The sequence below is a fragment of the Chrysochloris asiatica genome, unplaced genomic scaffold (assembly GCF_000296735.1).
Source record: "Chrysochloris asiatica unplaced genomic scaffold, ChrAsi1.0 scaffold00001, whole genome shotgun sequence".
In the NCBI taxonomy this organism is placed as follows: domain Eukaryota; kingdom Metazoa; phylum Chordata; class Mammalia; order Afrosoricida; family Chrysochloridae; genus Chrysochloris; species Chrysochloris asiatica.
In genome coordinates, this window is record NW_006408519.1 from 26,651,840 (window position 1) to 26,662,954 (window position 11,115).

The 11,115-nt window shown below is 39.9% G+C and overlaps 1 pseudogene; it reads right to left on the bottom strand.

The window, feature by feature from the left end:
- The window catches only part of LOC102831383, a 32,640-nt pseudogene extending 22,116 nt beyond the window's left edge, over positions 1-10,524 (bottom strand).
- Positions 10,525-11,115: the final 591 nt, after the last annotated feature.

The following is an 11,115-nucleotide window of genomic DNA, read 5'->3' on the forward strand; positions in this document are numbered from 1 at the left end:
TAAAGTGTTCAAGAGCAAAGATGCTGTTTGAGGACTAAGATTACCAATTACCAAAACATGGTAATTTCAGTAGCTTCATATGCATGTGAAAGTTGAACAAGAGTAAGGAAAACTATAGAAGAATTGATGCATTTGAGTGATGGTGTTGGAGGAGAGTATTAAAAGCACCATGGACTGCCAGAAGAAATCTGTGTTGGAAGAAGTATAGCCAGAATGCACTTTAGACTCAGGATGGCCAGACTTCATCTCTCATACTTTCAATATATTATCAAGAAGGACCAGTCCCTGGAGAGGAACATCATGCTTGGTAAAGTGGAGGGTCAGCGAAAAAGAGGAAGACACCCCAAGCAAGATGATTGACCCAGTGACAGCAGCAATGGACTCAAATGTAGAAACAATTGTGAGATTGGTGCAGAACTAGGCAGTGTTTCTTTTCTCTTGTGCATAGGGTCGCTGTGAATTGGTACTGACTTGATGGCTCCTAACAGCAACAAAGGCAGTACCGACGTTCTTAGATTACTCACACTTTATATTATGTTGTAAAATCAGGATATGTGAGTACTCCTACTTTGTTCTTCTTTTTCATCATTGCTTTAGCTATTTGGCTTCTTGCTATTCTATATAAAATTGAGAATTGGCTTTTCTAATTCTTAAAAGAAAAGCTGTAGAAATTTAAATTAGGGCTTGCATTGAATCTATAGATCACTTTAAAGCATTGATGCCTTAAAAATATGAAATCTTCTCATTCCTGAACACTGAACATCTTTTCATTTATTTAAGTCTTCTTTACTCTTTTTTAGCTGTGTTTTATATTATAAATTCTTCACATTCTTGATTAGATGTTTTTCCCTAAGTGTTTTATTCTCATAGGTGCTATTGTAAATAGGGTGGTTTCCTCAGGTGCCTTTTCAGAGTTCTCACTGCTGGTGCATAGAAAACCAGGAGATTGTTGTTTGCTGACATTGTATCCTGCAAATTTGATAGTATCTTCTGCTAGCTTTAGAAGTTTTCTTGTGTTTGTGGACTCTTTGGGATCATATAATCAGCAATTAGAAATAGTTTTACTTATTTTTTTTTCCAATCTGGATAGTCTTCCTTTCTTTCTTATTTTTTTAGACTTACTGATCTGGCTAGGACTTCTGATACAACATCGAATAAAAATCATGAAAGCAGGTACCCTTGTCATTTTCCCAGTTTCAAAGGGAAAGCTCTCAGTCTTTCTCCATTAATTAGATCAGCTGTTGGCTTTTCATATATGCCCTGAAACTTACGAAAGATTCCCCATCTATTCCAATCTTTATTAGGGTTCTCATTAAGAATCTGATTTTATCGAATGCTTTTCTTGCATCCATATAAATGATCATGTAGCTCTTTTCCTTTGTTTTATTGATGTGGTACATTACATTAATTGCTTTTCAATGTTAAATTATTCCTGAATTCCTGGAATAAATTCCAGTTGGTAATGATATATGATTTTTTTATTGTGTTGTTGGATTCTGTTAGCTATTATTTTGTTGAAGATTTTTTGTATCTATATCCATAAGCCTGAGCCCATAGCTGCTGCCACTGTGCCAATCCATTTCATTGGAGGTCTTCCTTTTTTTTCTCCTACCTTCCACTTTACCAAACATGATATCCTTCTCTAGTGACTGACCCTTCCTGATAATATTGCAAAGTATGAGAGAGAAAGTCTGACCATCCTGGCTCCCAAGGAACACTCTTGCTGTACGTGTAACACAGATCAGTTTCTTCTCTTGGCAGTCCATGGTACTTCCAGTATTTTCCTCCAACACCATAATTCAAATACATCAATTCCTCTATTGTCTTCCTTATTCATTGTTTTGGGGCAGAGTATTCTATATAAGTCTATAGTGTCACTTGGGTCCTCTGTTTCCTTGTTGGTCTTCTTTCTAAACGTTCTGTCCAATGGTGAAAATGGTGTATTAAAGTCTGTTAGTGAAATGCTTATGAGTCAGGCTGCTAACCTCAAGGTCAGCGATTCGAAACTACCAGCTATTCCATGGGAGAAAGATGAGACTTTCTGCTTTTGTAAAGATTTACAGCCTCAGCAACCCTGTGCAGGGTTGCTATGAGTCAGGACTGACTCCACGGCACATAACCAACCAACCAAATGATTGCAATACTATTTCTCCCTTCAATTCTGTCAGTGTTTTCTTTATATATTTAGGTGCCCCAATATTGGGTGTTTAAGCATTTTGTTTGGCCCAATAGAATGTTAAGTGCCATCAAGTGCCTGGTGAGCTTGAACTGCGGCCCTTGCAGTTCAAACTGACTTTGCAGTCCCGTGCATTAAAAATTCAATTCTCTCACAAAAAAAAGTCTATTATAATCAGGAAATCCTGAAATTCACTGAAAACTAAAGTTGTGACTGATGTAGGAGGTAGATGATAGCTATATCTGTTTTCATGTCTAGATCTCATAAGCATATCTAGGAGTCCTTGTGTGGTACTATAGGGTAAGCACTGGACTTCTACCTGACAAGTTGGCAGTTCAAACCCACCATCTGCTCCTCAGAAATCCTATGCAGGGTGGCTAAGAGTGCGAATCGACTCAATGCCACTTAATGATATGCATATTTTTCTCTGATAAGGTTGTTTATTCTTCACTCCAAAAGGAAGTATAATGCTTTACAATTTCATTAACTACTCTGCCCTCTAGTTTTCTATTTGGTGTTCCAAATTTTGGTAGATCTTTGTGGCTGGGGCAGGACTGGACAAAGTTGTGTTGTTGTGCATAGGGTTATTATTGTGAGTTGACACTGACTCAGTGACACTCACACACAACACCTACATTTCCCTGTTAAAAGAAAAACAGTGAAGACATCATGATAAACAGCAAATAATATGCCTTGACCTCAGTACTGAGTTATACTGGGAAGTTGTGAGAAATGTGCAAAACTTTATGGTACACACTGTGTAAAGGGGCAGTATTCTCAGCTCTAGCTAGCAGATTGTTGCTATTTGTGAAAGTGCTGGGGACAGATCTCCTAATTTTTTAAAGCATCAAAAGACTTATTTATCAAAAGTTATAAAATGTCTGTCTAAAGTTATTATTTAGTCCCCCCCCCCAATAAACTAATAATAATAATAATAAACAAGCAAACTCAAAAATCTATAGATTTGGTCTTTGGATCACCATTTTGTACACTGCCAATGTAAGTAATTTAATTGAAAGTTTGGTGTTATACATCCATCTTCTGGTAGTTTGCATATGGTAAGTCTATCCTCAGTATTCATCTAAACTCAATGTTCTGATAGATTCAAGGCTCTGAGCCAAAAGGCATAATGCTCATACAATCAGTGTAATGCTCCTGAGAAGGTCTCTGGCAACTAGGCAGCTGCTTTTCTTTCTGCCTCTTGGTATGCTCCTTTGACCCAGTCCAGTACCCAAACTCTTGATAGATATAAGATGGCAGGTATTTTGTTTTCCACTATTTACTTTGATACCAGATTAGCTGTCTTTATATCAGGTTATTTAAAAAATTCAAGGAACAGCTGTCAGATCATAATTTCCCACTTCCTTCCAAATTCTCAGCTGTTAAGATACAAGAGCTTCTACAGAGTAGTAGTCAATACAAATGGAAACACACACACACACACACACACACACACACACACACACACACCACATTATCTAAAATGCTCCAAAAGTTGGGACTTGTACAGAAGTAAGGTTGTTCCAGTTAATTGATTCTAAAGAGACTCCAGAGCTCCCGTTACTTCTTGTCCTCTGTAAAAATAATCAAGAGAAGAGCAATTCTAGCTAAGTACTTGGACTTTGCTTCCTAACATTGTGGGTGGTGGCATTTGGTGCCCTTGAGTCAGTTCTGACTCATAGTGACCCTATGTACAACAGAATGAAACACTGCCCGGTTCTGTGCCATCATTATGATGTTACTATGCCTCTCATATGTTAGATAGTAGCTTTAGCCACAGCAGAGTTAACCCAGGTCCATGGCCAGAGTTTAGGATGCAAGCTGATCGTGTGAGCGAGCAGCCGTGGGGAGTACAGCCTGACCTTCAGTCATCCAGGGTAGGATCAGATTATATGTACACAAACCACAGCTTCCAATTCTAACAATACTGTGGCACAAACAGCCTACCTCTTTCTTCCTTTCTGTGGTAATTACAAGAAATCTCGTTTATCCAACCCTCTCAGGTGTCATTTTTATATTATGTTACTATCGCCAAATATTTTCATCCAGATGATACCAATGGATGCTCCAACATTCAGCAAACACAGGCAGATCAGGTGTGTGTGGATGTGGTGTACTGATAAGAACAAATGCTTAGCCAGGTTGTATGATTATACCAACTTATTCAAACTTGAGTGCTTTCACTGCTGCATAACACACGGTGCCAAATTGGCAGAGACCACCCATTTTTGAACTGGATTCACGTGTTCCTCTCATTTTGGTCCTCAGTGGTCAAACATTCCAATAATTTTGGAAACAATGATTGACTTCTTAGTAAACAGCCTCTGCCAGATCCTTCTGAACTTACAAGAAGAACACAGGACTTAGCTTTGCTCTCAAGGGATGGGACAGTTTGGATTGAACAAGAAAAGGATTACAGTTAGATGCCCAGGGTATCATTGGAGAAGGTAGGGTTAAGTTGGACGTTGAAAGAAATGGTGGGTGTGAATTGGGGCAGACCCATGGATGGTGATGAGAAGGATATGGTTGGGTTGGGAAAGCATGAGTAATGACTGGTTCATTGGTTAATGCTGTGTAATTACACTACCAGAGGTCAGATTGCTTCCCTGGCTTGGAGAGCCGTAGAGGAGTACTGTGTGAACTTGCAGCTGGATTTATAACTGTGCCTCTTTGTTCTGAAGTAGAATTTGTTGCTTTTGCCAAATGCCCTAGCTTGTTTCAGGTATTCCCAGGAGTGAATGAAAAGCAGTTTTCAGCATTTGTGGGAGCACAGAGAAGAAAATCCCCTTAGTAAGGAAAAGGGGTTGAACCATGTCTTAGCACAAGAGCTGCTAAAGAAGAGTTTAAGGGATCTTTTTGGGAAGGTGCAGACACGCGGTCTATGACACAGGGCTTTTCAACTTTCTTTTCGACATTTAGAAGGCTTTTAGATGTTCTTTTAAAATGTGATTCAAATTTTGTACCTACCAGACTCATGGGCCACAGTTAGAATTTTGCTTGGTCTGCATACATTGAAAATTGGGTAATTTCACCTAAAATTTTCATTTCTACTTTCTTTAAAATAAAACAGGATGCTGGCAACACCGAACTTCAGAATAACAGTCGTTATAGGAGCTCTGGTAGCGTAAAGGTTACGAATCGGGCTGCGAACCTTAAGGTCAGTGGTTCGAAACTACCAGCCGCTCCACGGGAGAAAGATGAGGCTTTCTACTCCCGTAAAGATTTACACCCTCGGAAACCCTGTACAGGGTCGCTATGGGTTGGAACCAACTCAACGGCACTTAACAACAACAACAACAATATTTATATGATACCTATTATGTTCCAGAACCCAGAACCCAGGTGTGGTGCTATAGGATAAGCACTGGGCTGCTAACTGCAAGGTTAAGGTAGTGGCTCAGGCTCACCAGCTGCTTCTTGGAAACCAGATTCAGAGTCCGACTCAGAGTCGGAATCATCTCGATGGCGTTTAACAACATTGTATTGTAGGCACTGTTCTAAGTATATTGATGGTGGTGGTTATGTGCCGTGGAGTCAGTCCTGACTCATAGTGACACTGTATAGGGTTTCCAAGGCTGTAAACCATTGTTGTTATGTGCCATCGAGTCGGTTCTGACTCATAGCGACTTTCTATAGGGTTTCCAAAGAGGGGCTGGTGAGCTTGAACTGCCAACCTTGAAGTTCAAACCGATTTTGCAGTCCAGCGCAGTAACCGACAAGGCCACACCAGGTCAAAAAGCCTCATCTTTCTCTTGTGAACTTCTGGTAGTTTCCAGGTGCTGACTGTGAGATTAGCAGCCTGACTCTAATGATTATAGTACCAGTTAACTTAATTCTTACAACAATTCTGTTGTTTTTGCCCTTGAACCAATTCTGACTCATGGCACCTCATGTGTGCAGAGCAGAACTGCTCCAGAGGGCTTTCAAGGCTGGGACTTTTGGGAAGCAGATCATCAGCCTGTAGTTGGCTAGTAGTTGAGAACTTAGCCATTTGCATATGAAGTAGAAATTATGATTCTTCCCACTTCTTCAGATGGAGTAAGACATAGGTAAGATGTGCAGTAACTCGACTTGGAGGTAAACTTGGGAATTGAACTCAGTTATTATGCCTCTGGGGTCCAAACACTAGCCTTGAATTGCATTTCCTTTCAGGATAGTTTGTATCTAGAACTGCCCGGCACTTAATAACAATGTATTTGACTTTTTATCGTGAATTGAGTTAGTGTTTACAAAGCAGATCCTCCATTTTACATTCAAGAAATCATATACTTCATTTCAGCTCATCCCAATGATTGGAATACCTTCAATACAACATCACTTATTCCATTTTCCCCTGCAGTTTTTATTTTCATTCTTTTTTTTTTTTTCAAAAGTCTGAGAGCACTTTTTTTTGTTTGTTTTTTGTAAATACCTTTTTTTTTTAAAAACAAAACAAAACATTTTATTATGAATTATGTGATAGTTTACATGGGAGAACATTAGCTTTACATTCATCCTGTCGTATTTCATTTCATTGCCTTGAAGACCAAGGGGCAGGCTTTCAGGGTATACCCTTTGGTTGGTTGATGATGTATGGAGGGGATTGTAACCATAGCAATGAAACCAACCAAAGTATGATCAGAGAAAGCCTAAGTCTGTGCTCTTGATCTCAATTTTATGCTGTCTCCTAGGTAAGATGGAAGACCCTTGATTTCAAAGCTGAACTGAGGACTGATCTAGAACTGTGTAGGTGGAGCCAGACAATTGTTGTAACTGTTTCACAAATACCTCTGCTAACCTTTATCAGCTGCTGGGCACCTGGTAGTGGATGAGTTGAATTGCCTAAAATCATCAGAGACAAACTATATGTCTGCCCATATCCGTTGGGCTAATTTGATAATTGAATCACATTGTTGTTGTTGTTGTTAAATGCCATTGAGTCAGTTCCAACCCATACTGACCCTGTATGGGGTTTCCGAGGAGTGACTGGTGAGTTTGAACCACTGACCTTGTGGATCAAACTGACTTTACAGTTCAGTGCATTAATCCACAGCACCAGGCCAGGTAAAAGTACACATAATGGGAACCCAATAAAATAATTGGTTAAAAAAATGAAAAGTTTACATTTATTTCGGCCTATGGAAGAAGTACAGCCAGAATGTTTCATAGAAATGAAGAAAACAAGACTTTGGCATGTTATTAGGAAGGGCCAGTCCCTACAGAAGGACATCAGGTTTTTTGGTAAAGTGGCGAGTCAGTGAAAAAGAGGAAGACCCTCACTGAGATGAATAGGCTCAGTGGCATCAACAGTGGGTTCAGACCTAACAACAATTGTGAGGATGGGGCAGGCCCAGGAAATATGTCTTTCTGTGTGCATAGGGTTACAATAAGTTGGAACTAACTTAACAGCACATAAAAGCAACAGCAACATGGAAGAGCTAGCTTGATGGTTGTGTGAAATCAAGGACCAGTGCTCCTCCCAGGATGACGTCAGCCATCCCTAGTGTGTGGCCTTCGTATTCCCGGTCAAGATGGCCATTGGAGCTTTAGTCATTACACTGTTGTTGTTGTTAAGTTCCATTGAATTGGTTCTAACTCATAGCTACCCTGTATAGGGTTTCTAAGGAGTGGCTGATAGGTTTGAACTGCTTATCTTGCTGTTAGCAGAGCAGTGTTTACCCTACAGTGCCACATCATCATGTGTCACATTGTTATTTCAAAGAGAAAGGGGCAAAAAGAAAGAGCCATGGAGACCCAGGCCAGCCTTTTACGTATGTTTCCTGAATGTTGGTACTCAGTTTCACTTCCGTGTTACAGTTCAGAACTTAGTTCTAGGTTCAAGACTGCCTGAAAGGAAGCTGGGAAAATGTTTTTGTTCTTGGTCCTCGTTTGCCTGGGTAACAATGTGAAGTTCTTTTACTGAGGAAGAAGGGGAAACATGGGTTTTCAAGTAGGCAATTAGAAGCTGAGTGAGCATAAGATTGCTAATTGCAAGGTTGGCAGTTCAAACCCACCAGTGGCTTCTCAGAAACCCTACATAGGATTTCTATGAGTTAGAACTGACTTGACAACATGTAACAAGAACAACTAGTAGTCATTACCCCAAACTGTCCATCTCCTGGGTGTCTGGAAGTATAGTCCTCTTCCTAAAGTTTTGAAATGTTGAAGACCATTCATTCTGCTTATGACTAGGCTGAACAGCTGAACAAGGGGTGTTTGAAGGAGAGTGGGCCTAACAGCAGAGGGCAAGAAAGCAGATGCTCAGTGACCCTCAGAGATTCTATGTAAGGATGGAGGTGCTCAGAAAATAAGTTCCACTCCCATTACAATGTTTTATAAGGGTCAGACTTGCACCTTGGCAATTTCACTTTACTTGGGCCTTTTCTACAAGAAGGAGCCCATACCTACGTGTCTGGGAGAACCTTTCATTTTTTCTCTTCAGATAACGGAAAGACTGTCCTACGGCTCCACTATTTCCATGCAATGAGGAATGAAAGGTCATTTTTGAAGCCACCGTTTTGCTTCTCCTCCCATGCAGACTTGTAATGGAATGAACTTCTTAACTCAGAGGGATGTGCCAGAGAGATAAGGAGGGAAATCCAAACAGGCTGAATGAACAAGAAATAAAGTTTTGACAGATTTTCCAGAGTCACAGCGGGGCAGACAGACTGTAATGGGTCCTAATTGGCATCCCCATAAGCCATAACATTCTTAACTTAGAGCTAAGTGGCACTCCGGGAAGGCAAGAAATTAGTTTCTGCTTTAGAAAACTTCAAAGAAAAATCAATAGCTCACTTTTTTATTTTTTTAAAGTCTCTTAAAATGTTTACTCTTGTCGAGATAGCTGATGATTTTCTGAAAGTATTTTGGCTTATTATTATCATAAGCATCTTCCACCTTGAAAAATCCACTCAAAAGATCTCAATCCTTGAGGAAAAGAACTGAATCCACCCCTCCAAACAACACTCCGATATTTCTAAAGAACAATTCTTGAGACTCATTTAACTTGATAAATAGAAATAGTCTTGTCTGCTCTGGCGAACATAAATGTATTTATATAGCAAAGTATCCAGCCACTCATTGGCAAAAGCCAATGGTGAGAAGTACTCAGTTATACATTCTATTTAAACAGTGCACTAATCCACATTAACAGAGGCATTTTTATTTTTTAAGTTGCCAACACTCTTTGGCAAAGAGTTTGGAATGGTAAAAGCAACAGAAATTTTATATCTGGAAGGGAATTAATCTGAGCCTTCATCATAAACAAAATTAATCAGAGTCTTCATCATAAACATTGCTTGAAGTTCAAATCACATCTGTTCCTCATTTCTTTTTTTGTTTTTATTTATGGATTTATTTTATGAGGTGGGTTGGCACAGTAGCAGCAGCAGTGGACTCCATCATAGCAATGATTATGAGGTTGGTGAAGCACCAGCCAGTGTTTTGATTCTGTTTAAGAAGAGATGTTCAGGCTGCATGCGAGGTCATGTTCAGAGAAGGCTTTTTCTCATGACTTCCTAAGTTTGTTCTATCACCTTTTGTCAGAAGCAACTGGACAGTATCTGCAAACCCTTCCAGGGAACATGTGAAGCAGTGTCCCCCAAGTATAGGTTCAATTCAGTATTTGGCTGAATAAGTAGCGTTTTCACTATATCATTGTGATGCCAGTAGCAAGCACAGTAAAAGGCAATGCTTCCAGCTTTGTCTAAGCCATTAACATCAACTAGTTGTTCAAACACCAGCTCAAGTTGTAGCTTCACACAATGGGTTATCAGTTAATTCTGTCTGCTCAGCCACATGGTTGCTTGGAATTAGCCCAGCACGGCCTTTGCAGGTGTCTCTCCACCAATGGGTTGTTGTTGTTGTTAGGTGCCACCGAGTTGGTACCCACTCATAGTGACCCTATGCACAGCAGAATGAAACACTGCCCAGTCCTGCACTAACTTCATGATCATTGCTACACTTGAGCCCATTGCTGATGCCACTGTGCCAATCCATCTTGTTGGAGGTCTCCCACTTTTTCTCGGACCCTCCTCTTTACCAAACATGATGTTCTTCTCCAGGAACTGGTCTGCCATGATGATACGTCTGAAGTATGATAGACGAAGTCTGGCCATCCTGGCTTCCAAGGAGCATTCTGGCTGTACTTCTTTCAACATAGGTTTGTTCTTTTGGCAGTCCAATGTATTTTTAATATTCTCCCCCAACATCATAACTCAATGCCTACTTGTGTCACTCATATTAAAAACATAGCTCTTCTTACCTTCTTCAAAGTACAATTCATTTGGAGTTCTGGGTTCAAACATATACAGAGTTCTGAAATTTTTAGCTTGCCCTGGTTTTATTGGTTTAGGTGACAGCTTCAACATCTCGCTTCTTGGAATTTTATAACTAATCCTGAAGACCACACACAGAAAGTCAGCCCAACATCCTGTCACCTGGTATTCTAGACACTCCAAGGTTTCTTTTTGTCTGATTTGCAGTCGTGTGCCTTAGAGGACCTGTGTCTACTCTTGGCTAAAGAAGGTACAATCTCAGGCACAGTGGTTGCCCGTGGCCATGAGAACCATAATTCACTCTTTAATAAAAATAAAGCAAAACCAACACATATCCCAACAATCACAGAAGCAGTGAAAAAAATTCAAGTGAAATTTATTGAAGAATTAGGGCATAAAATGATTTAGACAGGGATCAGCAATTGATGGACCATGGGCCAAAGCTGGCCCAACATATGTTTGTGAATATTCTATTCTTTCATGACCAAGAATGACTTTACATGTAAGAAGAAGAATATTTTGTGGACACAGGAAAATTACATGAAATTCAAAATTCTGTGTCCATACTTTCTGGAATAGGGCCAGCAGTCAATAAAGAGTAGATGTTTTAGTTATTTATTGTTTTAGGGACTAAATCTCATTTTTTATTTAGGACTCAACGTGCTGCCTGAGCTGTCCTTGAAC